General features: G+C 45.1%; 1 long non-coding RNA gene across 1 annotated transcript; it reads right to left on the bottom strand.

Annotated features, from left to right (window-relative positions):
- Positions 1 to 379: 379 nt before the first annotated feature.
- On the bottom strand, positions 380 to 25,663 carry LOC140458603 (uncharacterized). Its single transcript, XR_011953602.1, has 4 exons — positions 25,618 to 25,663; positions 14,388 to 14,494; positions 3,984 to 4,553; positions 380 to 515 (listed from the first exon to the last, which is right to left on the bottom strand). It is a non-coding gene; the product is annotated as an uncharacterized lncRNA (long non-coding RNA).
- Between the last annotated feature and the right edge of the window lie 1,898 nt (positions 25,664 to 27,561).

The raw sequence follows: 27,561 nt of genomic DNA, 5'->3' as shown, positions 1-27,561 counted from the left end.
TGTCGCTGGCCTGGCAGCATTTACTGCCCATCCCTAATTGCCCAGAGGGCAGGTAAGAGTCAACCACATTGCTGTGGGTCTGAGGTCACAATGTTGGCCAGACCAGGTAAGGATGGCAGCTTCCTTCCTGAAAGGGCATTACTGAAACAGATGGGTTTTTCTGACAATCGATTAATGGTCATCATTAGACTCTAAATTCACAAGTTTTTTTTTATTGAATTCAAATGCCCCCCATCTGCTGCAGCAGGCTTTGAACCCAGGTCTCCAGAACACTATCTGGGGTTTTAGATTAACTGTCTAGCGATAATACCACTCGGCCAATACTTCCCCACATCGCTGTCCATCTGCACAGAATGAACAGTGATTGTCTGGCTCATCAGAACTGGGTAATCACACATACGTTTGCTGAATAATTGCAGGAGTTGGAGGTTGATTGGCTATTGACATCCATCTCTGAACCACGTATTCTGGGGTTTGTTTCTGGTGATAATTGGAAGAACCATCAGTCTTGTTATCTTTTGGGGATAAAAACAGTTTCAATTAGCTTTCTATTAAATGCATGGCAATCAAGTCGATCCCATAACTCTCAGGCAGATTAGTTTCTTTTGAAGGGCTCTCCATCTCCCCAACGTCCTCCATCCTCACCTCCAACAATACAATAATCTCATAGAGTCTCTTTATGATTATGAATGAGACAATCTGATCAGCTGCTTCTTTCCCAACTCCTATGTCAAGTTGGATCTTAAACTCCCCTTACTGCAGTTGTGATCCTGCATCATTGTACAGTGTTGCTCGTATTTCATGTCTTGACCTATCAGTGTTCATGGTACTGCATGTAGTATATGGGGCCAACAGTGTAAGAGTTTAGCTCTTTCCTTCCAACAACAGCAGTAGAATTGTACTCCAACAAAACTTACAGAATCACGGCCCCGCATCTTCCCCAACTTACCTCTTACCATCAAACCAGAGTATCAATCCTCATTCAACTGAGAGAATTCAGGAGGGCATGCCAGTAACAGCAGCATGAATACCTAAAAATGAGGTGTTAACCTGATGAAGTTCCCAAAGAGGACGACTTGTGTTCCAAGCAGCATAAGCAGTAAGTGATAGACAGAGCGAAGCAATCCGGGAAACTTCGGAACAGATCTAAGATCTGCAGTCCAACCAAATCCAGTTGTGAATGAAGTCAGAGCACAGCTGGAGTTCTGGGGACAGTTCTCTTCAAGATATTAACCAACAAGAATGTCAGACTGGATTAATTATCATAAAACTCAAGTCCGTTTGATATTCATATATTTACAATCAGTGTTCAATTCACCAAATGTAGCTGAAGGTAAAGATAATCTTCAAGTGATTGTAACAATGGAGACATCTGAATACTTGATCAGCAACTTGAAGCCTGTTGTGTTTAGATAGTAATAATTTTAAAGAGATCTTAAAAAGTAAGGTGACTTGAGTATAATGGAAGAAGTTGATTGGTGGGTAGCTGCTAATCTTGTTTTAATCTGAAGTTAATTTAGGATTAGTTAACAAATAAACACATGGTAGGGAATCCCAGCCCCATGGAGTGCACATCCAGTTCCATGTGGGAAATCCAAGACACTTCTTGTGTGAGCGACAACCACAAGAACACGGAGGTGACATGGGAAATGTCAGGAACACTCGTTTGACTGCGGTTAAAGTACTGCACACACTTCTGATCCCCTTACTCCAGGGTTAATGTGATCACACCAGAGAGGGTAGAGAGGAGATTGATCAGAATGTTTATACAATTGGAAAATTTCTGCTCTGAGGAAAGGTTGGATAGGCTGGGGATGATTTCCAAGGAGGATGAGCTGAGATTTAATTGAAGTGATAAAATGTTGAGGAATCCAGATCGAGTGGATGGAATGAGCTATTCATTAACTGAGAGGTCAGAAACTGGAGGATTTAGATTGAAACTAATACCCAGAAAGAAGGGGAGGGGAGAATTCATTTCACTCAGAGATGGTGGGGAGCAGGAACTCATTGATGGGGTGGCAGAGGCAGGAACCAGCATCACATTAGAATAAAAGGACATGGATGTAACTGAGATGCTGGAACATGCAGGGCTGTGGACTAAAGTCTGCAGAATGGGATCATTGTGATTGATTTGACATTTCTCCAGAATATTAAACTCAAGTCCAATTTGAGAATTTATGAACATCACCCGACCTGAATTCCAAATGTCGGAATAAATTTATCAGAAAGTTACAGCACAGATTGAGGCCACTTGGCCCATCCTGCATGTGTTGGCTGTAATAGAATGACCCAGGCTTTACAGCGTTCTGTACTCACCAATGAGAGCAACAATTTCAGACTGTGTACTCTGCCCTCTATGTTGTTATAATCTGTTTTTTCAATGTATTTCTTTGACAGCTGCTCACCTTGTTTCCTGGTTTCTTTCCCAGCCCTAACTCCATTCCCCGTGGCCTTGAGGGACTACCATTTCTGCAATTTAATCTCTCCTGCCTTCCCCCATGCGCCAGACTGTCTTTTTGTCCTTGTCTCACTCCCACCTTGCTCACAACCTGTTACATTTCTGATTCCCAGACCTCTGTGACTTCACTGCGCCCCCTAGGTCAGGGGCACGAGTTTTGAATTCTCTTCCTCATGACATAATCGGAAATCTTTCTGGCTGCAGTTTCCCCCAGATTTTATTTTGATAAAAAAAAGAGGATTTGCGTCAGAGTCAAGTATTTGTGAGCCTTCATCCACAATCTTGAGCACTTAGACATAATATGTGACCCTCCCACAGATGTGCAGGTTTGATGGATTGGCCGTGCTAACATGGCTTGTAGTGTGTAGGTTCGTGGTTGGGTTAGCCATGCTAAATGTGGGTTATGGAGGTTGGGTGGGACAGCAGGTCATTGCAGACTCGATGGACCGGATAGTTTCCTTGTGCGCCTAAGGGATTCTGTAATTCTAACTAGTTGTGATTGTTGTCACATTTTCCTAGGTCCAGGTTCATTCAACTCAGATACACATGCTGCCTTTTGTGTTTCTGTGTGTGCCCGTAGTGTTAGGTAAGGGGTAAATGTAGGCGTATGGGTGGGTTGCGCTTCAGCGGGTCGGTGTGGACTTGTCCACAGTCTCCATAATTGTGCAGACTCAGTGGATCAGCCATGGGAAATGCAGGGTTACAGGGATGGAGTGATCCAGGTGGGATGCTCTTTGGATGGTTGGTGGGGTTTGATGTGCCAATACTCTCCTGCCACACTGTTGGGATTCTATTCTATGATTGAGGATAAAGGCTATTCTATGATTGAGGATAAAGCAGGGTGTCCTTGGAGAAGGAGCATGTGGTATGTATCAATGCTCTTGATGCCTTTAGATAGAGGTGGGCATCGCAGAAAATACAGTGCTTTATCTCCACTGCTGCCCCCTCACCCCTAACTCTACTTTGATTTGGCCCCTTCCCACTGTCATTTGTAATGGTTTGCTTTACCCGTAATGGGCTTTGTTTGTAAATATTCAATTGGTTACACGGGTGGTTTACTGCTGGTGATTATATATTAACAAAAACCCAAAATGGTGTAATGATGAACGTGGGAAGGTTGCTCAGCTGTGTGAGATAACATGTCTGGGTCGGAAAAAGAACACTTCACAGCTCACAGAACGAGAACTGAAAAGCAGTTAAATCAAACCAAAGGTTCAGACAGGGAGGGAATATTTCCCTGGAGTTTGAGTAACTGGAAAGTGATGGTGTCCGGGAATAGACAGGATTTTGTTTTACAGGGCATTTGAAATTTTTAAAAACTGTTAGTGTCATTTCTTTTAGTTTTATTTATTGTGGAATAAATAGCTACAATATTTTAAAACCAAATTCACAAACCTTGTGTTAAAGACAAATGTTAAATAAAATCCATCAAACCATCCCTCACTGAAAACTGTTGTGGAAATGCAATCTCCTGGAGAATCCCTGCCTACTCCTTCCTACCCGGGCTCCATGGCTATCTTCATACCTGGGAGATAGCAGCAGGAGGCCATTCGGCCTTTCAATCCTGCTCCACCATTCAATGGGAAACAGCTGACCATCCAGCTCAGTCTCCTGTTCCTGCTGTGTTCCAATCCCCTTTCATGACTTTACCGCGAAGAACTATATCAAAGTCCTCCTTTGGCTTCACTGCCTTTTGTTCCAGTGGCGTTGTTGTGTTACTGTGTGGGTGTTGGCGGGGGTAATGTGATGGTGCTGCCTCCTGGAGGATGCACTCAGCGTCCCTCATCATCCTGCAGTAACATCAACTGGGTTTCAGCAACTAAAGATAGAAACCGTTTCCAGGATATGGGCATCACGGTCTCAGCCAGCATTTATTCCCCATCTCTCGTTACCCTTGAGAAGATGGTAGTGAGCTGCTGTCTTGAACCATTCGCAGTCCATTTGGCGCAGATAGACCGACAATGCCATGAGGAGAGTGTTGCAGGATTTTGGCTGAATGATTCTCTATCTTTGGTTCTTCAAATTCTGGTTAACTTTATCACGATCGGCAAATGATGTTGAGAGTTCAGTCCGCAAATCTTCACCATCTAGCACCCTGTAGAAAGGAATATGTACAGATTAGAAATTCAGAACAGACAATTCTAGTTTCTCTGGAATATCTTTTTCCTCTTCCTTCCCCCAAAGCTGTAACCCTCCAGCCCACTTACTCTCTCCCACCGTTCTGACTCTACTACCCCCTAATGTACACCCTTTACATTCTCATGGAGTTGTTGATAAACAGTTCTATGCCACCACTTCCCGTCCCTGGTTAGAGTCTGCACCCTTTCTGGGTTCACTTCCTTTCCCTTCAGTTGCTGCAAGTCAATAATGTAACAGCAGAATGAAACAAAAGGAAACAGAAAGGGAGGTGGCAGATCCTGGACAGAAGAGGAACCTTCAGACTGGGAGAATGGGTCAGATCCTTCTTTGTTTCTCATTGGTCGATTCCAGTGTTATGACAAGTTGGGAATGGAACTTGGTCCCATGTGGGTGTGGTGACACTTTGACACTCCAACAGATCAATACTACAAGCAAATACGTTCCTCCTCCAGACAATCACAGTGTGAAATACTTTCCACTAGTTACCCCAAAGCACATACTCCAAAACCCACCCACATTCTGTACTTGTGCAGTGCCAGGTTTCCCCACAGACGTATGGTCCCTGCCTCGGAATTTGGGAGTTGCAGTCCTCATGCAGCCACTGGAGCCCTGTCTCTGGAATGTGAATGAAAAGTGTGGGGTGGAGGATGTTGTGTATCAGATCCCCATGCAGACACACGGGACATGTGGGCTGTCACTGGGATTTCCTGAGACATCTGCTTAGACAACCTGATTTCTGACATAAGGAACATAGATTCAGCCAATTGGGGCATAGGGAGGTTAATAAGGGGCAGCAGGTTTTAAGCAGAGGTGGCTCAGTGGCGAGCACTGCTGCCTCACAGCGTCAGGAAACTTAGGCGAGTGTGTGGAGTTTACACATTCTCCCCATGTTTGCATGGTTTCGTGCAGTTCTCCAGTTTCCTCACACAGTCCAAAGATGTGCAGGTTAGATGGATTGCCCATGTTAAATTGCTGACAGTGTCCATGCACGTGCCGGTGAGACAATTAGCCATGGGAAATGCAATGTTACAGGGAATGAGTGGGTCTGAATGGGATATTCATCATAGGGTTGGTGTGGATTCGATGGATGAATACCCTGTTTCTGCACTATAGGGACTCTATTCTAATCTCATGAGGAAGAATGTACTTATCTCGATGTGTTGTGAATCTGTGGAATTCCCTATTCAAAATGCGGTGGATGCCAGGACAATGAGCCAATTTAATGAAGAGATACAGATTAGATTAGATTAGATTACTTACAGTGTGGAAACAGGCCCTTCGGCCCAACAAGTCCACACCGACCCGCCAAAGTGCAACCCACCCATTCCCCTACATTAACCCCTTTTACCTAACACTACGGGCAATTTAGCATGGCCAATTTACCTGACCTGCACATATTTGGACTGTGGGAGGAAACCGGAGCACCCGGAGGAAACCCACGCAGACACGGGGAGAATGTGCAAACTCCACACAGTCAGTCGCCTGAGTTGGGAATTGAACCTGGGTCTCTGGCGCTGTGAGGCAGCAGTGCTAACCACTGCTGTTGAATTTGCAATGAGATGAAGGGTGAGAGAGAGCAGGCAGGAAAATCCAGCTGAGACCGAGGTGAGCTCAATCATCACCGTATTAAATGGTGGAGTTGATTCGAAGGGCTGCATTGCTTCTCCTGTGCCCAGTGCATATCTTCTTATGGTAATAACTGGAAAGTTAAATCCAAAACTCACCACCTTCACCAAAGGAGATTTTCGGAAAATGACAGATAGTCAGGTGGATTAGCATTCCAAACTTAGGTAGTGAGGAAGCGTGTAGGAGATAATGATTTTGCAATTTTAAACTGAGGGGAGACAGTGATTTATGGTTTTAGACTGTGTAGTACATTCCCACCGTCCAGAATACTCTGTTGTGAATATCTATCCTGTACTTTATTACAAAGCCAAGGTCTCTGACAATGAAAACCAAAACACCCAGGAAACATGGTCTCACCTCGTAATCTGATAAAAGAATTCTGAGAAGTCTGGTTGAATTTAGAACACAGATGGAAAGCTGGAAGATTAGATCCACTCCCAAGATCCAGTGCTTATATTAAAGGAGACGACAATAGGATGAGGCAGGAGTTGGCTAATGGAGACTAGATGCAAAGACTTTATGGTGGGAAAGTTGACGGACAGTGCAGGAATATCAAAGCAATTTTTCGAAGTGCTCAGCAAAATTATCTATCTGGGAAAAGGAAGGACTGTAGGAAAAGGAATAATCTACCGTGGGTGGCTCGGGAAATAAGGGAGTCTATCAAACTGAAATAGAATGAATACAAATTGGCAAAGACCAAGGAAAAACTAGGAGATTAGAAAAACTTTAAAGATCAACAGAAAGCTAGATGGGACTGGGGGAGAAAAGTGACGAGTAGCTATCCCCAGGGCTGGAATAACAGTTTACACTGCTATTGTTTGGGGAACATATGGCCTCTAATTGTTGAAGCGCTTAACTGTTACCATAGAGATAATCCTGATCAAGTTCAAAATCACAGCACACCCCAAAAGCTTGTATTTCCAAATAATCCTGTTGGACTATAACCTGGTGTTGTGTGGTTTTTAAACTTTGTCGACCCCACCCCAACCCCGGCTCCTCCACATCAGAATCCTGATAGATACCCCACTGAAACTGAGGTGCCTGCCAGATACTTGAGGGAGCCACAGGGGCGTGGGGGAGGGGTGTGTGGTTTAACCACAAAGTGCTGAACTAATCTAGACTTTCTAACTGCTGTCGCCATGGAGATAATACTGAGAGACAGTCTCTATTCAAAGTCCCAAACCACTAAGGTATAAGAATGGGAGCTGTACATCAGACAGGCTGCCTGGAGGTGTTTTGCATGTACACTATCCATTTAACTGCCATGTCTCATCAATAAAGACTCAAAGAAGACCTCTCAGAGTTCTGTGCCTGGTTATTCCTATCCAGCAGGGTTCAGGAATATGAGTACACAGCAGTCAGTCTTCACAGTAGAGGATACGAAGAACATGTCAGTAATTGATAAGGAGACTGAGGAAGGTGAGGACCTAGATAATAACCATTATCATGAAAGAGTTAGAGCTGGGCAAGCTAATGGAGCTAAAGGTAAACAAGTCTCATTGCCCTGATGGAATACATCCCAGGATACCAACAGAGTTAGGGGGAGAAATAGCAAATGCACTTAGAGTCATAGAATCCGACAGCAGAGACAGGCCCTTTGGTCCAAACTGGCCCATGCCGACCAGAATGTCCATCCACGCTAACCCCATTTCCCTGCACTTGGCCCATCTGCTTCTGACCCTTTCCTATCCATGTATTTGTCCACATGTCTTTTACCTGTAGAGAGTGTTCCTGCCTGAACCATTTCCACTGGCAGCTCATTCCATATACATACCACCCTCTGTGTAAAACAGTTGCCCCTCAGCTTCCCTTTTATTCTTTCTCTATCAAACCTTAAACTGATCCAATCAAGCCGTCCAATCCTTGAGTTCCTGGGAAAAAGACTGAGTGCATTCACCTTATCCATGCCTCTCATGGTCTTATACACTTCTAGAAAAGAACCCCCTCAGTTTCCTCTGCTCTAAACATAAAATCCTCACTTGTCCAACCTCTCCCTATAACTCAGACCCCTGAGCCCTGGCAACATCCTTGTAAATTGTTCTGCACTTTTTACAGTTTAATAACTGAAACCTCCATTACATCCATCATATTTCCAGTATTTCCCCGCGGGGCTGGAACCGACGGGACAATGCCAATGGATTACAATCCATGATCGAGAATTAACTCCTTTACAACAATCCCGTTTTCATAGTGTTCCCCACGGTGCAGGTATCCTTGTGTCTTTCTGGTTGCATGGTTAATTAAAGACTTGTCCTTCTACAAAGCAAAGTTGTGGCTTCATTGTTCCTGGGAAATGTGCCATGATTTTCCAGACTTTCAAAAACAAATGAAATCTCTCTCCACACTCACCATGCTGACATGGACTTGGCTGTGTCTCAGTACTTTCCCAGTCACATTGAGATTTGAAATATTTGCCCACAGACAGAATGCACACCTTTCCTTCCAGATGAAAAGGCCAATGATATTCAGATCGGCTCGGATCAAGTAACCATCAGATCCGAACACGAAGTTCAATTTGTATTTCTCATCCGCAAATCCACCCTTTCAGTACCATACAACAGAGCACACAAGTTACCACTGTTAATACAGGATGGAAATTCATAAGACAATTGTTGTATTAAACTGTAGTTTCCTTGCTCCCCCAAAGCTTTAAACCTCAGTCTCACAATTTCTCTCTTCTGTGAACTGAAATCCAAACCAATCCCCCCACCCCTTTCCTTCACACCCAGTTCTCACACACACTCTCTTCGAATTCAGTTTCCTCGCTCCTGATGAGAACCATCCTGCATAGACTGCTTCCTGCACACTCTGGCCAAGACCCATCTGACTAAAATGAGCCAAATTAGAATTCTAATTGCAGGCCCATCCTTGTCCCTTTCCATAACAACCCTGAATCTTCACAAAAGAGTTCTGATAACTTTCTGCAAAACGCTGCACCACTGATAGTCTGATCACATGTCAGGGTAGCAAGAGAAGGGCCATTCCCCAGGGTCCTGCTCCCAGAGGGATGAAGCTGCTAATGAGAGATTAATCCCTCACACCCACAGCCTCCTTCCCAGGCACTGACCTATACTGTGCATACTCCCACAGTTGGTCAGCACTGCGCCCGTGTACTTGTCTCCCCTCCTACAGCGCGTGCTCCCGATCATACAGGAGTCCAGGTGATTGACAGCAGCTGCTGCCCAATATATCAGAATCCCTACAGTATGGAAACAGGCCCTTCGGCCAAACAAGTCCATACTGACCCTCCAAACAGTAACTTACACAGACCCATGCCCCCTAACTAATGTAACTAATACTATGGGCAATTTAGCATGGCCAATTCACCTGCCCTGCACACCTTTGGATTGTGGGAGGAAATCGGAGCACCCGGAGGAAACCCCCTCAGACACGGGGCGAATGCGCAAAACCCACACAGTCGCCCATGGCCGAAATCGAACCTGGGTACCTGATGCTGTGAGGCAGCAGTGCCAACCACTGAGCCGTCTCGATAGAGTGGAGGGGGCGGGGCTGGAGGACTGGGATAACGGGATTGTAAACGACGAATGAATGTGGAGGACACTGGGGGATGGACAGGTCAGTGAGGGACAGGATCAGTGCAGCAGCAGGAGGGGATCCTGGACAAACTGAGCAATGGGAGAGTCTGACAGGAGAGAAACTACAGGAAGGTTCTGTTTGGAGGCTCAGGCAGGGACAGCTGGGAGACTGTATGGCCTGGTGGCTTGGGCAGGTTTAATAATCAGCCTCTTCAAAGATGCTGTTACTCAACTCTGAGCCTGATCCTCCTAGTCCAGAGGTAAGGACACTTACACTATTTCCTGGTGGGCAAGGGTATAGGGACTGCCTTTCAAAAGGAACTCACCTGTGATGGTGACATTAACAAGACTCAATACAGACTCACTGACAAAATGCTGGTGTACTTGAACTTCATCCAGTATATTAACACCTATAACTGGGCAACGCAGACCCCAATGTACAGAATTAAATCCTGGATACTAATAACAGCTTTGTGCATGGGAAATCATATCTCATGAATTTGACTCAGTTTTTTTGAAGAAGTAACAAAGAGGATTGCTGAGGTCAGAGCATGGACATGATCTACATGGACTTCAGGAACGTGTTTGACAAGGTTCCTCATGGGAGACTGGTCAGCAAGGTTAGATCGCATGGAGTACAGAACTGGCCCGAAGGTAGAAGGCAGAGAGTGCTTTTCAGGCTGGAGGCCTGTGACCAGTGGAAATCACAAGGATCGGTGCTGGATCCACTACGTTTCGCCATTTATATCCATGATTTGGATGTGAACATAAGAGGTATTGTAAGTAAGTTTGCAGATGACACCAAAATGGGAGGCGTAGTAGACAGTGAAAAAGATTACCTCAGAGTACAAGAGGATCTGGATCAGATGGGTGGGTGGACTGAGGAGTTCAGTTTATAAAAATGCGAGCTGCTGCATTTTGGAAAACCAAACTTTAGCCGGACTTATACAGTTAATAGTAAGTTCTTGGGGAGTGCTGCTAAACAAAGAGTCCTTGGAGGGCAGGTTCATAGTTCCTTGACAGTAGAGTAAAAATTAGATAGGATAGTGAAGGCGGTAGTTGGTCTGCTTGTCTTTACTGGTCAGAGCACCGAGTATAGGGGTTGGGAGGTCATATTGCGGCTGTACAGGACATTGTAAAAGTTGCCGAATCAATATTCCATAGAATTCTGTTCTCCTTCCTATCAGATGGATGTTCTTAAACTTTAAAGAGATCAGAAAAGAATTATAGCATGTTGCCAGGGTTGGATAGGCTGTTTTCCCTGGAGCGGCAGAGGCTGAATGGTGACCTGAAAGAGATTTTTAAATCAGGCTGGGCATGGATACGGTAAATAGACAAGATTTTTGCCCTGCAGTGGGGGAGTACAGAACTAGGGGACTGGGAGGGAGGGTAGGCAGACAAGGGGTGGAACCGAAATGGGTGGGGAGTGAGGGGGGGGGACAGAGAGGGGTGGCAGAGATGGGTGGGGACAGAAAGTAGGATTAGAGAGGAGTGGAACAGATAGGGGTAATGAGGGGGGGGGGCAGGCGGCTGACAGAAAGGGGGAACAGACGGGCGGGGGGGGGGGGGGGAGCTGACCAACAAAGTGGGGGGAGGAGACGGTGGGGGGTGGAAGAAGAGGGGTCAGGGGGAACAGGCCGACAGAGTGGGGGGGGCACAGAGTGGGGGGAGACAGGGGGAACAGAGGGGGAAGATGGAGAGTTATTTTAAAGATCTAAAACTAGACCCTGTTCCTGTTTTCTCCTCCTCACCTTAATTCCCTCTGAAGGGCTCAGAACAACTGTATAGTTCTTGGAAAGTAGAGTTTCAGGGAGATCAGGTGCTGAACGTGGCATTTGGGACACTAACACTGAATGGAATGTGCTGATTCGATTCGATTCCACTGTCTGTGTGGTGTTTGCACATTCTCCCCGTGTGTCTGCGGGGGCTTCCTCTGGGTGCTCTTAATTTCCTCCCACAAATCCAAAGCCATGCAGGTTAGCTGGATTAGCTTTGGGTAATGGTAGGTTACAGAGTTAGGGTGGAATGCTGTTCCGATTGTTGGGATGGTCTCATGGGCCGAAAGGCCTGCTTCCACACTGTAGGGATTCTGTCACTGAGTATAGGGATTAGGAGGGCACGTTGTGGCTGAGTAGGGCATTGGGGAGGTCAGTTTTAGAATACTGTGTTCAATTGTGGACTCCCTGATTTAAGAAAGATGTTCCCAGAATATGACAAGTTCCTGGGAAGTGTTGACAGACAAACAGACCGTGCAGTGTGGGTTGTTAGTTCCTTGAAAGTGTGGTTGAAGGTAGACAGGTGAGTGAAGGTGGTGTGCGGTATGCTAGCTGTTATCACGCAGTGCATTGAGTATAGGAGTTGGGAGATCATGTTCCAGTTGTACAGTTTATTGGCTCGGCCACTTTTGGAATCCCCAGACTGCTTTCAATTCTAGTCTCCCTGTTACAGGAAAGATGTTGGGAAACTTGCAAGAGTTCTGAAAAGTTTTTCCAGGGTCTTGCCAGTATTGGAACATTTGAACCATAGGGAGAGGCTGAATAGGCTGAGGCTATTTCCCTGCAGCACTGGACACTTTAGGTGGCTTTATCAAACTTTATAAAATTATGAGGAGCAATGATAGGGTGACTAGTCATGGTTTCTTTTTTTCCCCCAGTGTAGGGGAATCCAAACAAATGTGAATCTTTTTTCCAAAAGTGGAAATGACAAATTCTAGAAGAGAGATGGCAAGTTTAAAGGATATGAAAACCGAAACAACTGAAGATGCTGTAAACCAGGAAGAGAAACAGAAGTTTCTGAAAAACCTCAGCAGGTCTAGCAGCATCTGTGAAAAGAAATTAGAGTTAACGTATCTGAGGAAGGGTGACCAGACCCGAAACTTTAACTGATTTTTCTTCACAGATGCTGCATGACCTGCTGAGCATTTCCAACAACATCTGTGCAAGTTTAAAGGGAGTTGTTTGGAGTATATACCTGAGAGGAACTTTATAAAGTGCGAGTGAGACCACATCTGGAGTAATGACAGATGTTTTGGTCCCTTTATTTAAGGAAATACATCATTCCATCAAAGGCATTTCACAGAAGATTGACTGGGATGAACCCTGGTTTGCAGGGATTATCTTTTAAGAAAAGGCTGAAGAGGTTGGGACTCTACTCACTGGATTTGGGAAGAATGAGATGTGATCTCATTGTAACATGTAGGATTCTTAAGGAGTTTGACAGGGTAAATACTGAGAGGATGTTTCCCATCATGAGGGAGTCTGGAACCAGATTCCGGGTCAGTCACGGAATCACGGGTTCTGTTTTGGATTCATCAAGTTTAAGGCAACACCGACACGGGTCAGGGGTTTCAGTAGCAATGGAGCTGGGGTGAGGTGGAGACAAGCAACATTTAAAAGATTAGAATTCCTGGTGTTTGTGATTGTGTAGATGTCTGATCAGAAGGTCACCTTGGGGTCAGATATGACAGCAATATTGTGAAGAGTGTGGTTCTGCCTCAGACAGTTCCTAGGGAGAGGGAGGGGCTCAGCAGTAAGGGAACGTAATTTGTAATAGCAACTGAAGGCAATGGGTTTAACCATTGCAGGAAATTGCAGCCAATCGCGTAGTGGGAGTGTGATGAGCAGTTTGATAACTGAGTAATGGAGAGGGATGATGGGGAGGGAGAGCTGGGCAGTGTCAGTGTACATGTGAAACCCAACACGGTGCTTTTGGACGATGTCACTTCCTGGCAATATGTAGGTGAGAAACAGGAGGGACCAAGGAGAGATCCTTAAGGGACACCAAATACAAGGAATTCAGAAAGGAAAGGGAGAGTCAGGATGGAGTAGGCTTTTCAAACAATGGTGGGTTCAAATATTAGTTTGTCGCAGAATGGGAGAGAAGGACATAACCAAAAAAGACAGACAGGTAGAACAAGGAACAATATCTGTGAATTGGGGAGGGGGGGTGATGAGGAGGAGGAGCAGCCCAACTCCAAAAGCACTATTCCTCCATCAGTGACATCACCCAACTCCACCCTAGTCTCAGCTCATTTACTGAAATACTCGTCCATCCCTGTGTTATCTCCAGACTTCGTTATCCAAACACACTCCTGGCCAGCCTCCCACATTCAACTTACATATAAGCTCAAGAGTATCTAAAACCCTACTGCCTAAGTGCTCACTTGTACCAAAACTTGTTGATCCATCAAAAGGCTCCTATTAACAAGCAACAATTTAAAATTCTCACCATTGATGTAATTCCTGGCTGTGAACATCTCTGTCTCCCTGCACCACACAACCTGTGACACCTCAGCATCTTATTTTCTTTCAGACTCCCAACGATGTGTTTATTCATTGCTTCACCTGTCTGGCTGTTTCTACTGCTGCCAAGGCAACACGGTCTGGAATTCCCACCCTAACCCCCTCAGACCTGCTTTCCTCCTTTAAGGGATTCCTGAAAACCTGCTTATTTGGCAATTCTTTTGACCACCTGACCTAATATCCCCATCTGTGGCCTTATGTCAGAAGTTCTCAATAGTATTTCTGTGGAATTATAAACATGATAAAAAAAAACAAACTGTTGTTGATTTGCACATACATTGTCAACTCTTCAATGTTACTGAGTGAATAATCTATAACAGCTCTTACCCAAACACATTGTGGGAGCACCTTCACTACACGAACTGCAGCTGTACAAGGAAGTCAAACATCACCTTCTCTACAGGCAATGGGGCTTTGGCACTGATCTCTGGTATCTGTGGAGGGAGAAACACACAGTTGATATTTCAGGGAGTGCAAAATGTATTATAGGGAGGGAAAATGGTGCAGAATTTGGGATTTTCAAATTTGTGTTTTACAATGTGCACTAAGTTCTGTAAAACCTCTCATTCCATACCGTGAAAATTTCCTCCTCTTCCTGGTCAATATGTTTTTCCTTTCCCCTGCCCTTCACCTTCACACATTTCCAATGCCTTGGTCACAACAAAACTGTGCTGCCAGTGAAGTTTATGACATGGTTGAGTATTGCCCCGCCCCTCATTCACTCCGATTGGTTGAAGGACCAACTAGCACCTCTAGCCCCTGTTCCCCCACTCTTATTGGTCCTGCGCTGACATCAATAATCTGAAGCCCTCTGTGGGCTGGAGCATGCTCAGTGCTTCCTGCTTTTGCTGTTCATCAGGTCTCAGAGAGAGAGAGAGAGAGAGGGCTCATCCCTGTTTGTCCTGATGTCAAACAATAACAACAACTACCTGCATTGTATGGAGCCTTTCACATTGACACATCTCAAATGCTTCACGAATGATGGAAACGTTGATTAAAGAGAACGATTTTTAGATACATCTTTAAGGCGGACAGAGGGGTTTAGGGAAGATATTCCAAAGGTTTGTGTCCTCGGCAGCTCCAATCGTGGAGTGATATAGGTGGGCAACAGCTTACAATGGAGACAGCTAGTGGCTAACCATAGGTTAACAACCCCATGTCGAAGCCCCCACCCCACACACCAGGCCTTGTTCTCACAGCCTACCATTACACACTACCTATGGTTAGCCACGAACAGTCTCCATGAACAGCTAATGACCCTCCCCCAGCCAGATCGTTATCCACTCCTTTATCCAACCACTCTTCTCACTCTATCCCCACCTATCCTTTACTCCTTTTATCTTCCCCTCCATACTAACTTCTGCACATAAACTGACTTTTTTTTCTCAGTAATATCTCTTCTGTGGAAGGGACACTGAACCTGAAACTTTAACTCTGATTTCTCTTCACAGATACTGCCAGACCTGCCGAACTTTTCCAGGACCTCCTGGTTGTTGTTTCTGATTTACATCTTCTGCAGTTCTTTTGGTTCTAATTTACCGGGAGTTTGTAATTCAGGTCCAACAGCCTCTGCTGTCTCTCCCGACCCCACCCAGTGACACTGCACCTGCACAGCTCATGGACAGGTGTTGTCTTGCTGGCCACACCCCTCATTCAATCCCATTGGCTGCAGGACCACACAGACTCTTCTCCCATTGGTCTGGAGCTGCCGTCAATCAGCCGGGCCCCATTGTGATGAGAGTGGAGGGCTAATCCCTCTCTCTGCCCTGGGATGAGATTCATCATTCACAGTGAATGGGGCAGTATCACAGAGCCTGGGGGCTATTCAGCCCATTGGGGCTGTACTCTCTCCCTCTGGAGATGCTGCAAATCTGTCCCAAGTCCCCTCCCATGTGCCCATAGCCCCCCAAATCTTTCCTTAAAAAGTAAAATTTTTAAGTCTGTTTCAGAAGACCTGCTGAATCTGTGTCATTCAGACTGTTCCAGATGCTCAGAACTTACTGAATAAAATAGTGTTCACATTTTCATCTTGTATTATTTGCCAATTACTTGAAAGTTACTAAAAATTGTGACAGTGTTAACAATTCCTCTCTCTCTCTGCAAATTCCAGACCTTGGAACCAAATCTGCACCAGGTTGAAATCACTGCTTCACCTTCTCAGCTCCAAGGATAATTATCTGAGCTTCAGCTAGCTCTCCACAAAAGAGAGGAATGTATCTTAATTTATTAAGAGCAAAGAAACAGACCTTGGGCCCAATTCGTCCGTGCCAACGAGGAATCCTAAACTAATGGATTCCCATTTTCCAGCTATTGGCCTGTATCCATCAAAACCATGTACCCAATTGGAAGCCTTTTAGATGTTGTGATGTTATCAGCCTCCATTACTTCATCTGGTAGCCCCTCCCATACACACACCAAACTCAGCTTGAAAACGTTGCCATTTAGATCCCTTTTAAATTGTTTGCCCTCTCAACTTAAACCCAGGTGCTCTAGTTTTGGACCCACCTAACCTGAGGAAATAGGACCCCGGCTGCTCACCTTATTCACATCCCTCGTGATTTTATAAATCTCCATGAAGTCACCTCTCAGTCTTTGACTCACCAGAGAAAATAGCCCCAGCCTATTCAGGCTCTCCCTGTAGCCCAAATCCTCCAATCCTGGCAACGTTTTCGTAAATCTTGTCCAAACCTTTTCAAGTTTCACAACATCCTTCCCAGAACAGAGTAATTCAAACTGAAAACAGAATTCCAGAAGTGGCTTAATCAATGTCCTGTCCAGCCACAATATGACATCCAAGGTTCTGTATTCAATGCATTGACCAATAACGGAGAGCATTAATGGAGTCCCATTTGCCAGCGGTTCACCCTTATCCCTCTAAATCCTTCCTCTTCATGTACCCAATCAGATGCCTTTTAAATGCTGCAAGTGTACTAGCCTCCACCCCTTCCTCTGCAGTTCATTCCATACTTGCAATGCCCTCAACATGATAAAGATGCCCCTTAGATCCCTTTTAAATCTTTTCCCTCTCACCTTAAGCCTGTACCCTCTAGTTCTGGACCTATCGAACTTGGGAAAAAATCCCTGACTGCTCACCTTATCCATGCCCTTCATAATTTTATAAGATCACCTCTCAGCCTCCAACTCTCCAGGGAAAATAGTCCCAGCCTATTCAGCCTTGCCCAATAAGCTCAAACCATCCAACCCTGGCAAAATCCTTGCAAATGTTTTCTGAACCCTTTCAAGTTCCTCAACATTATTCCAAGAACAGGGAGATTGGAACTGAAAACAGAATTCCAGAAGGGCCTTAATCAGTGCCCTGTCCAGCCACAATATGACATCACAACAGCTGCATTCAATGCATTGACCAATAACGGGGTGCATACCAAATGCTGCATTCACTCCCCTGCCTACCTGTGACTCTACTTTCAAGGAACTATGAACCTGCACTCCAAGGTCTCTGTTCAGCAATGTTCCCCAGGACTTTACCATTAAGTGTATAAGTCCTGCCCTGAATTGCCTTTCCAAAATACAACAGCTCACATTTATCTAAATTGAACTCCGTCTGCCATTCCTTGCTCCAATGGCCTATCTGATCAAGATCCTGTTGTATTCTGAACTAACCGTCTTCATTCAACACATCCAATTTTGGTGTGTTCTGTAAACCTACTGACCATACCTCATATATTCACATCCAAGTCATTTATTTAAGGGCCCAATATCCATCCTTGCAGCACATTGCTGCTCACGGGCCTCCAGTCTGCAAAGCAACCCTCCATCATCATCCTCTGTCTCCTACCTTCAAGGCAGTTTTATAATGGCTTGCTCTCCCTGCATTCCATGTTATCTAACCCTGCTAACCAGTCTGCTTTGTGGAACCTTGTTGAATGTCCATATAAACAACATTCACCGCCTGGCTTAATCAATTTTCTTTGTCACTTCAAAACATTCAGTCAAGTTAGTGAGACACGATTGTGCACATACAAAGCCACATTGACAACAGTCAATGATTATTCCTTACTTTTCCAAATAGATGGATATCCTGTCCCTCAGAATCCCTTCCAACAACTTGCCTGCCACTGACTTCAGGCTCACTGTTCTCTTGTTCCATGGCCTCTCCTTACCACCTTTTAAAAATAATGGCACCTCACCTGTCACTATCAACGATACAAATACCTCAGGAGAGGCCCAACAATCACTTCCCTAGATTTCCAGAAAGTTCCAGGATACACCTGATCAGGTTCCAGGGCTTTATCCACCTTGATGCGATTTAAGACATCCAGTACCAACTCCTCTGTAACACGGACACTTTTCAGACCTCACCACCAGACACATATTTCCCTCCCCAACCCTATCTGTGTTCCGCAGAGACCAGCTGGTTCCACTTGGTCAACCAGTCCCACCACCTTTTCCTATTGGTCCGAAGCTGGCATCAATCAGCTGGACCCCATTGTGAGGTCAGTGGTGGGATCCTCCCCCTGTCTGAATCAAACCCAGAAGGTGTATGGATGGTGTCAATCAGGAACAACAAGCAGAAGGTGCTGGAAAATCTCAGCAGGTCTGACAGCATCTGGGAACAGAAATCTGTCCAGTGGCTCTTCCTCAGAACCGATGGGAGCTGGGAAAATTAGAATCTTGACAGTGTGGAAACAGGCCATTCGGCCCAAAAAGTCCACAGTGTTCCTCCGAAGAGTATCCCACCCAGACCCATTCCCCTACCCTATTACTCTACATTTCTCCTGACTAATGCACCTAACCTACACATCCCTGAACATTATGGGAAATTTAGCTTGACCAATTCAACTAACCTGCAGATCTTTGTACTGTAGGAGATAGGGGTAAAGAGTAAATAACAGGGAGGGACTGAATCAAAGAGAGATTAGAACATTTGGAAAGACAAAGAAGTGGCTGGGGTGGTGCATAGCTGTTAATGGAGGGGACAGGAACCTGTGTCTGGCAGCATCTCAGTGGAGGTGGTGGAAATGGCGAATGATGATCTACGTTCTGCTGCAAAAACAGACCCCGAACTTCTAGCTGCCTGCCACTTTAACACACGAGTCTGTTCCCTGGCCAACATCTCTGTCTCACGCTTACTGCAGTGTTCCAGTAAAGCCTGAGCATACCAAATTGCCCCGTTTTTCAAGGACTACAATTTCCCCTCCCACGTAGTCAATACCATCGAATGTGTCTCCTCCATTTCCCGCACCTCTGTCTTTGAAATCCACACCTCCAACTGCAAGGATAGAACCCTCCCCAAGTCCTTACCTTCCACCCAGATACAACACATCATCCTCTCCCATTTCCACCACCTACAATCAAACCCCACCACCAGATTCTTAAGGGGTTTGACAGGATAAATAGTGAGAGGATGTTTCCCATCACGGGGGAGTCCGAAACCAGATTCTGTGTCAGTCACGGAATCAAGGGTTCCGTTTCAGATTCATCAAGTTTAAGGTGACACCGACGCGGGTAAGGGGTTTCAGTAGCAATGGAGCTGGGGTGAGGAGGAGACAACAACGTTTAAGAGATTGGAATTCCTGGTGTTTGTGATTGTGTAGATGTCTGATCAGAAGGTCAGCTTGGGGTCAGATAGGAGAGCAATATTGTGAAGAATGTAGTTCTGCCTTAGACAGTTCCCAGTGAGAGGGAGGAGCTCAGTAATAAGGGAAAGGAATTAGTAAGGCAATGGGTTTAACCATTACAATGTTTCATTGGAGGAAACTGCAGCTAATCGAGTAGTGGGAGTGTGGTAAGCAGTTTGATAACTGAGTAACATTGGAGTAATGGAGAGGGATGATGGGGAGGAAGAGCTGGGCATCGTCAGTGTACATGTGAAACCCAACATGGTGCTTTTGTACAATGTCACCTCCTGGCATTGTATGTGAGATACAGGAGGGACCAAGGACACCATATGCAAGAAATTCAGAAAGGAAAGGGAGAGTGGAGGTGGAGCAGGATTTTGGAAGAGAAGGGCATAATCAGAAAAGACAGAACAAGGAACAATATCTGTGAATCGGTGAGGGGGACTGATGAGGAGGGGGAGGAAAGAGAGTTGGAAAGTCTACAGTTTAGTGAGATTAGGGTAAAGGGTCAAGGTGAGCTCTGATAAGGCTTGACAAGAGATTGGAGAAAGATGTCAGTTTAGGACAAAAACCAGGAACACTACGTGACGCAGTTTGGCTCCGTGGGCTAGTGGGAGGGAGGGAAGCAGCAGATCGGATTATCTCAGACGAAATGACAGAGAAACTCCATGTGCTCCAAACTCTTCTTGTTGGAGAGAAGGATGGAGGAGACAGGATGATGGACAGTGTTTCACAAAGAAACAAAAGCTGGGTAAGTGATATTTATAGTGAATGAACAAACCTAATATATTTAACTTTTATCCAGAATATTAAAACAAATGACTGAAGTCCTGGTTCGAATCTCATCTCGGCAGATGGTGGAGTCTGAATTCAAGAAAAAAATAACTGGAATTAGGAATCTCCTGATCTCCATGAAACCAAAGTCAATGGCGAAAAAAGCCCTGCCAACCTGACAGTCACCCAGGAATCTACTCACTGTATTAATCACTGCAAAGTCTCAACAAAGGAATGAAACTGGATGGACCACTCGGCATCTAAGAAGGTAATAGGAAATACAACCACAGAATCAGCCCTCTCGATGGTGCAATGTCCTCCTCACTAAAATCTGGTTTTTGGTGCCAAAATGTGCAGAACTGTCTCAAGGAACAGTCTGACATACTCATACTCACAAAATCAACCCTTACAGACAATGACCAGACACCATCACCATCCCTAGATAGAGAGTGTGGTGATGGAAAAGCACAACAGGTCAGGCAGCATCCGAGGAGCAGGAGAATTGATGTTTCAAGCCTAAGCCCTTCATCAGCCTGACTTGCTGTTCATTTCCAGCACCAGATTCTTGATTGTGATCTCCAGCATCTGCAGTCTTCACTTTCTCCTGAAATCTCTGGATGTGTCCTGTCCCACTGGCAGGACAGACCAGGTAGAGGTGGTGGCACAGTGGTGTACAGACAGGGAGGATTTGCCCTGGGAGTACTCAGCATTGACTCCGGACACCAGGAAGTCTCATGGCTCCTGCTGATAACCACGTACCATCATCCCTCAGCTGATGAATCAGCTCTCCTTCATGTTGAACAACATTTGGAGGAAGCACTGAGGAAGTAAAATGGTGTCAAACATACTCTGGGTACAGGATTTCTATATCCACAATCGAGACTAGCTCTGCAACAGAATTACTGACTGAGCTGGTCAGGCTCAAAAGGATATTGCTGCTCAACTGAGTCTGCAGCGGGTGGTGAGGGAACCAACAAGAGGGAAAAACATACTTGATCTCATTGTTATCAATTGACGAGCTGCAGAAATATCTGTCAATGACAATATCGGTAAGAGCGACCAGCACACATTCCTTTTGGAGACACAAGTCTTAAAGTTAAGAAAAACCTCCATTGTGTTGAGTGACACTATCACCGCTCGAAATGGGACAGACTTTGAAGAGATGTAGGATCTCAAACTGGACATCTCTGAGGCACTGTGGGACATCAACAGCAGCAGAACTGTACTCCAGCACAATCTGTAATCTCATGGGTTTGTAAATCCCACTCTCAACCATCACAGTGTACAGTAAAGGAGGGCATGCCAAGCACAGCACCAGGCATACCTAAAAATGAAGTGCCAACCTGGTGAATCTACCAAACAGGATTATCTGCATTTCAAACAGCATCAGCAGCAAGCAACAGAGCTAAGTGATCCTACATCCAATGGAATAGATCGGAGCTCTGAGGTTCTGCCACACCCAGTTGTGAACGGTGATGGACAATTAAACAACTCACTGGAGGAAGCATCACAGATATCCCCACCCTTACTGATGGAGGGGCCTCACACACCCATGCAACAGATAAGATGACAGCATTTGCAGCAATCTGCAGCCAGACGTGTCAAGTGGGATGATCCATCTCAGCCTTCTCCAGTGGTTTCTAACATCACAGATGTGAGTTTTAAGCCAGTTTGATTCAGTTTGAATAACATCAAGAAATGGTTAAGTCGTGCAAAGGCTACGGGCCCTGCCAATATTCTGGCAATAATACTGATGGCTTGTGCTCCAGAACTTGCCACCCACCAAGCCAAGTACCGCTCCAGCCAGCACTGGCATCGACCAACAATGTGGAACAGGCATGTTCAACACAAAACTAAAGGGCAATCCAACCCAGACAATTTCTTTCTATCAGTCCACACTCGATCAGCAGTAAAGTGATGGAAGTCGTCATCAACAAGGCTATCAACCAGCAGCTGAGTGACACTCATTTTAGGCTCCACCAGGGCCACTCAGCTCCCAATTGTGATACCGCCCTGATTCACAACCTGACAACCAGCTGAATCCCAGAGGTGAGGAGAGTGTGATAGCTCAGTCCCAGTCCAAGACCACTATTTCTAGCTGATTCTTCCCTCATCTCAGCTCATATACTCTCATCTAACTTATGTTATCTCCAGACTTCATTATTCAAACACATTCAGGGCCAGTTTCCCACATTCAACCTCCCTGTAATCTCAAGAAAAACTAAGTCTCCACTGCCCAAGTACTCCCTCGTACCAAAAATTGTTGATCCATCAATAGGCTCCTATTCATAATCAACAACATAGAGCCACAGAGATGTACAGCATGGAAACAGACCCTTCAATCCAACCCGTCCATGCCAACCAGATATCCCAACCCAATCTAGTCTCACCTGCCAGCACCCGGCCCACATACTTCAATTTAAAATTCTCACCCTTGATTTAATCCCTAGCTCGCTGCATCACACATCCTTTGAGACCTCGACACCCGATTCTGTTCAAGACTCCCAACGATTTGTTAAATCATTATTTCACCTATGTGGCTGTTTCTGCAGTTGCTAAAGCAACAAGGTCTGAAATTCGCAGTCAAAACCTCACAGATCTGCTTTCCTCCTTTCAGACTTTCCTCAAAACCTGCTTATTTGGCAATGCTTTTGGTCACCTGACCTAATATCATCCTTCTCTGGCCTCATGTCTAAAGTTCCCAATAATATTTTTGTGAAATTATAAGCATGTTCTTGATTTGGACATTATCTTCAAATCACTGTTGCTGAATGAGTAATCTGTAATGTCTCTGACCCAACCACATTGTGAAAGCACCTTCACCACACAAACTGCAGCTGTACAAGAAAGTCAAACATCACCATTTCCACAGGCAACAGGGCTTTGGCATTAATCACTGGTATCTGTGGAAGGAGGAACACAGTTGATGTTTCAGGGAGTGCAAAATGGATTACAGGGAATGAAAATGGTGCAGAATTTGATAGTCAGAAACGGAAGGAAAATACACTTGCTTATTGGAAAAAAGAATTCTTGACTGTCAAAGATTTTCTAGAAAAAAATAATCTGATAATAGAGCAGGGGCTGGGCAGCAGTGAAAAATTAACTTACAAGAATCTCTGTTAAAGTAATAGTAAAATACTAATCAGACCAAAAATACACCTACTGTTCAAGACTGAGGAAGCTAGATTTTGACAAAGTGGCCATGAGGGAGCCCAGAGGTGAATCAGAGCAATATTAGCTGTTATGATCCCACAGTCATAGAGATGTCTAGCACCGACACAGACCCTTTGGTCTAACTCATCCATGCCAACCAAATATCCTAACCTAATCTATTCCCATTTGCAACTACTTGGCCCATATCCCTTTAAACGCTTCCTAATCATATCATATATATCTATTTAGAGGCCTTTGACATGTTTTAATTGTACCAGCCTCCACCACTTCCTCTGGCAACTCATTCCACCCACTGCATTAAAGAGTTGGCCTTTAGGCCCCTTTGAAATTTTTCCCCATTCACCCTAAAGCAATGCCCTCTACTTCTGGACACCACTACCCCAGGAAAAACACCTTGTTCATTTACCCTATCCATGCCCCTCATGATTGTATAAACCTCCATAACATTACCGCTCAGCCTATGGTAGTCCAGGAAAAACAGCCCCAGCCTTTTACACCTCACCATGTAGCTCAAATCCTCCAAACCTCACAACATCCTTGTAAATCTTTATTGAAAGCTTTTAACTTTAACAGCTCCCTTCTGATAGGAGGCAGGCCAGAGTTGCACACAATATTCCAAAAGTGGCCTAACCAATGTCCTGTACAGCAGCATGACCACCCACATCCTATATTCGATGCTGTAACCAATAAAGGAAAATATACTGAACACCTCCTTCACTATCCTATCTACCTGCAACTTGACTGGCCAAGGAACTATTGTTAGAAATGGGAAAAGTGTTGTTTTTGCAGATATAGAAAAAGCATACAGAAAAAGGGGTTCAGCAAGAGAACTATTAACTCTCTAACTATTTAGGGAAGAGAATCTATAATTATGGTTAATTAAATACTAATTTTAGTGTGTAATTATTATAAGTTTCAAATAAATTCAATGTTTAAAATAAAGTTCAAATAACTTTTGTTTAAAACTTGTGTTTTCAGCAAAACGCTGAGATAACCAAAATGCTTGAGCTATACAAGTCAATGAAATATGCAGGGATGGAATGTACCAGCAGAGTTGATACAAAATGTTGAACCAGATCATGATGTACCTATGGATAATGGTCAATGGACAAGTGAGAAGGAACATCAAGATATAGGTTTAGCTTTGTGTCAGCACTTACAGAGGGGAAAGTGGCCAACTTGGAGAGAAGGGGGCAATAAGGGTGGAGCTTAGCTGGGCATGAATAGAAATCAATAAGAAACATTGGGTAGTATAGGAGCCAGTCATAGTCGGGAAAGATGACCTCACACAACTCAAAGGTACAACTGGTGTAGTAATTTGAATTTTTCCTCACTTCAGTTGTTCTGTACAATTGGAGTCCGATTCTTGCAGGATCGTAGAATAAATTGTCTCGTTTCCAGTTTTGATGGTTTTGTCTAAACTTTATTGATTTTGTTTTTAACACTATGAACCTGCAGTCCAAGGTATCTTTGGTCCGCAAGACTCTCCAGGGCCTTGCCATTCAGTGTATATGTCCGGCCCTGATTTGCTTTTCCAAAATGCAGCACCTCACATTTATCTAAATTAAACCCCATCTGACCAATATCCCATTGCAGTCTGAGGTAACCTTCTTCCCTGTCGAAAATACCTCCAATTTTGTACGACCTGCAAACTTATTTACAATACCTCCTATGTTGACATCCAAATCATTTAAATGAATGACGAAACAAATCCAGAAATAAACACCCATCTCTCTAGGTTTGAATATGCTCTGTGAAAATCCTGCCCTATGACTTTTACCAGAGAAACGCTGCACCTTGCCCCCTACAAAGATGGCGGCTCCGCACGTGTCCAGTGAATCGTTGCCCCGAATAAAGATGGCGGCGCTCACTTCGCCCTGGAGCCGTGCTGAGGCAATTCCCCGGTTACTGCAAACGCGGGACTAAAACGTTCAAATTTGTGTCTTCCGACGTACACAATTTGTTTACAAAACCTCTCCTCTCATAGGAACACAGTTTTCTCCCGTTTCCCTGTTTATTTCTTTCCTTACCGTATCCTTTCTCTCCATAACTTCCCGAACATTCATTACAGCGACTCTGCGCCGCGCGCAAAGGTAATCACGTGGTTTATTCTGGTTCCGCCCATCATTCACTTTGATTGGTTGGAGGTCCAACCGCCCCACTAGGTCCTCCAGCTCCGCCCACCGCCCACCAGGTCCTCCAGCTCCGCCCACCGTCCATTCATTGGTCCGGCGCTGACATCAATCACCCGGGGTCCCTTTGTTGGCTAGATCATGCGCAGTGCATCCTGCTTTAAATGTTGGGTAATGGGATGGGAGAGTTTACGGAGGGTAAGCATTGGAGAAAGTGAGGACTGCAGATGCTGGAGATCAGAGCTGAAAAATGTGTTGCTGGAAAAGCGCAGCAGGTCAGGTAGCATCCAAGGAGCAGGAGAATCGACGTTTGGGGCATTTCCACTCCCCTCACCATCTATCAGTCCCAACCATTTCCCCTCCCACCACCTTATCTCAGTCCCAACCATTTCCCCTCCACCCACCTTATCTCAGTCCCAACCTTCAGACTCAGCACCGCCTTCTTGACCTGCAAGCTTCTTGCCGACCTCTCCACGCCCACCCCCTCTCCGGCCTATCACACTCACCTTGACCTCCTTCCACCTATCGCACTCCCAATGCCCCTCCCCCAAGTCCCTCCTCCCTACCCTTTATCTTAGCCTGCTTGGCACACCAGCCTCATTCCTGAAGGGCTTATGCCCAAAATGTCGGTGCTCCTGCTCCTTGGATGCTGCTTGACCTGCTGCACTTTTCCAGTAACACATTTTTTCTGCTCTGAAGGGATGAATTCCCTTTGTGGGAGCTCTGCAGTAGATTTCCTGTATTCATGGAGGGAATTCCCTTCCTACTCATGTCTGCATAGCTGTGATTGATTAATCAATGTCATCTGAATCAGTACATAAACACCCCATTTTCACAACATCTGAGATCTTTACCACATTGTATCATGCTCTTCTTTGGAGACAAAAAAGCATGAAATGGAGGCTCAAGGAATCAGAGCATGAGTAGCGCATTCATCCCCTTCAGCTTGTTTCCCCCATTCTGTCAGATCATGGCTGGGCCAACCCAGGCCTCAACACCTTTTATGCTTGATTCGCATATCCCTCAACTGCTCAATATTTCAAAAATCCATCTGCCCTATTTTAAAATAATTTGAGATAGAATCTGACCTTAGTGGTGGGTAAGATGCTGGAGTCTATTATAAAGGATGTTATTACGGCACATCTGGATAGTAGTAACAGGATAGGACAGAGTCAGCATGGATTTATGAAGGGGAAATCATGTTTGACTAATCTTCTTGAATCTTTTGAGGATGTAACTCTGAAGATGGATGAGGGAGATCCAGTAGATGTAGTGTACCTGGACTTTCAGAAAGCTTCTGATAAAGTCCCACATAGGAGGTTAGTGAGCAAAATTAGGGCACATGGTATTGGGGGCAAAGTACGAGATTGGATTGAAAATTGGTTGGCTGATAGGAAACAAAGGGTAGTAATAAACGGCTCCATTTCGGAATGGCAGGCAGTGACCAGTGGCGTACTGCAGGGATCCGTGCTGGGACCGTAGCTTTTTACAATATATGTTAATGATATAGATGGTATCAGAAACAATATTAGCAAATTTGCTGATGATACAAAGCTGGGTGGCAGGGTGAAATGTGATGAGGATGTTAGGAGATTACAGGCTGACCTGGACAAGTTAGGCGAGTGGGCAGATGCATGGCAGATGCTGTTTAATGTGGATAAATGTATGGTTATCCACTTTGGTGGCAAGAACAGGAAGGCAGATTACTACCTAAATGGAATCAATTTAGGTAAAGGGACAGTACAGAGAGATCTGGGTGTTCTTGTACACCAGTCAATGAAGGCAAGCATGCAGGTACAGCAGGTAGTGAAGAACCTAATAGCATGCTGGCCTTCATAACAA

This window comes from Chiloscyllium punctatum, chromosome 33 (genome assembly GCF_047496795.1).
Source record: "Chiloscyllium punctatum isolate Juve2018m chromosome 33, sChiPun1.3, whole genome shotgun sequence".
Classification (NCBI taxonomy): domain Eukaryota; kingdom Metazoa; phylum Chordata; class Chondrichthyes; order Orectolobiformes; family Hemiscylliidae; genus Chiloscyllium; species Chiloscyllium punctatum.
This window is presented reverse-complemented; position numbering and strand designations above follow the sequence as displayed.